The sequence below is a fragment of the Saccopteryx leptura genome, chromosome 11 (assembly GCF_036850995.1).
Source record: "Saccopteryx leptura isolate mSacLep1 chromosome 11, mSacLep1_pri_phased_curated, whole genome shotgun sequence".
Classification (NCBI taxonomy): Eukaryota; Metazoa; Chordata; class Mammalia; order Chiroptera; family Emballonuridae; genus Saccopteryx; species Saccopteryx leptura.
Window position 1 is genome coordinate 9,732,637 of NC_089513.1, and position 2,335 is coordinate 9,734,971.

The 2,335-nt window shown below is 47.2% G+C and overlaps 1 pseudogene; it reads right to left on the reverse strand.

The window, feature by feature from the left end:
• Positions 1 to 618: 618 nt before the first annotated feature.
• LOC136382870 (ubiquitin carboxyl-terminal hydrolase 27-like) lies at positions 619 to 1,658 on the reverse strand (annotated as a pseudogene).
• Positions 1,659 to 2,335: the final 677 nt, after the last annotated feature.

Below are 2,335 nucleotides of genomic sequence, written 5' to 3' on the forward strand. Positions count from 1 at the left end.
CGGAGTGAAATAAGGAAATCAGAAAAAAACCTAAGAATTATATGAATCCATACATAGAAGGGACATAAAAATAAGACTCAGAGACATGAACAAGAATGTGATGTCAACAGGGGTGGGGGGTGGGGGAGGGGGGAGGGGGATGGGGTGAAGAAGGAGAGAGGGGTTGGGGGAGGGGAGGGGCACAAAGAAAACCAGATAGAAGGTGACAGAAGACAATTTAACTTTGGGGGAAGGGTATACAGCACAATCAAATGTCAAAATAATCTAGAGATGTTTTCTCTCAACATATGTACCCTGATTTATCAATGTCAATGCATTAAATTTAATAAATAAATTTTAAAATAATGGGTGACTATAGAAACACCCCCTTCCAAGTGTTTACAGGCTCTATGAGGACAGGAGCAGGTCTGCTTTGTCCTCATTGCGTACCCAGCACCCAGCACTGTGCCCAACGCCCAATAGGTATAAACAAGCAGAATGACAGGTGAGGTTGCTTAGATGGCTCCTGCTGCGCCCAGAGCAGGAGACACCGTTCTTCAAGAAGGGATGGGCTCAGTGCTGATGGGGCCCCACATTCAGGCACCTAAAACCACCAGAAGCAGGAGGACCTGCTAAAATTCAGAGATCGACTTCAAAAGACGAAACCTTCCTCAGTGGTAAAACCACAGGACTCAAGGAGCACTTACTCTCACCATGTCCACGCCTGGTCCACAGCTGCAACTGCCCATGCCTCCTGCTCTCCTTACTGGATGCCACCAATGGCGTCCTGCCCAGCCCTAGAGGAAAAGAACTCTATGTGGTGCTCCTGCAGCTGTGTGGCCCAGTGTTCAACCCCTTTGAAATGAAAACTGGCAACCACAGGTCATTTCTTCATTGTGAGCTGTGCAGTAGATTCCTGGTGGCTTTTGCACCACCGAGCTGGGTTCTGGCACTGCTTCCCAGGTAAGCCTATGAGGCACTGGCCCCGTAAGTCTTCACAAGCAGTTGGTGAGTGAGCATGGTGGCCCCTGGTGTGAGGCTTTCCCCTGTCACACTGCCGTCCCTCTCTGGGCTCACGAGCCAGACGGAGGTGCAGGAACCAGGCAAGTCCAGACTGAGGTCCAGCATGAGTCTATGGTGGTGCAGACGCAAGGTGACGCTTAGCGGGTCCCACTGGACTGCTGGCCACCGTGAAGGTGTGGTCTACGATGCAGTTCCGGTGGTTGGGATTGTTGGCCGCCTTCCCAGCATTGTCCCCTTTGCATCGCTGGTGCAGGACATCTCAGCTGCAAGGAGGCACCGTGACCTTCCAGTACCCCTGCTGAGTGATGTGCGTGTGCCCAGACCAGGGGCAGTAAGTTATCGGGAATGTAAGGAAATGGGTTTGTAGAATACAACTCCCCGCACAGACCAGACACAACTCTGTGCCTGTCGGAGAGGAAGAAATCTCTGAAGATCGCGTGAAGGTAGGGGCCTGATGATGCAGTTCATAAAGCACCTGTCTGTCGCCAGAGATCTGGTAGTCCTGGTTCAGGTTTGGTTGTCTCTCAGGGGGGGTATTTCTCACCGAGGCGGGGCCTGGAACACTGCTGGTGAGACACCTGTCATTTCAGAGCTTCTCTTTGCTCTTATCTGACCATCCACTCAATGTCTGTGTCAGGTGCATAATCCTCACACATAAAACAGTATATGCCCCCACAGTAAAAATCTACAGCTAAAAAAAGAAAAGATGAAGACACTATTAAAATTCCATGTGATTATATTCAATAGTAAAAATTTCTCACTCTGCCCCTCCTTCCCCCTGGAAATCAGTGAAAGGTCTATTTGTTTGTCATTCCTGGGTCAGGCTCTCCTGGAACCTGCCTAGATTTATGTGAAATGCGGGTTTGCCCGTTTAAGCTCTTACGTTCATGAAGGTGTTGCGTTCCATCTGTAGTTCATGGAAACTCTTAGAAAACATATCGCCGTTCATTAAAATTCAATCGTGGAGTCTTTTTGCAACCACTGAAAATGAAAAGTTTTGTATTCTATTCTGTATTGGTATTTCTACTCACCATCCTACAGATGAGTGTTTTAAATGACGTGGTAACTTTGAAGACTCCACAGGCTCAAGTTCACTGAAGAATTCCCCCAGGAAGGTATTTCTGGAGCCCAAACATGCCTGTTCGTTTTCTGAGCCTAAGATTATTTTTTTCATTGCTTTATTTTGATATCCAGCATTTTCCAGCTTATGAAACAGAGAAAACTTAATGTTTTAATTCAATAGAACTGCTGTGATAAACAGAAGGAAGTCATTTTAGAGTATAAATAATTTTTGTTTGTGTGTTTTCCACGTGAAAAGGAAAGGATGACCATT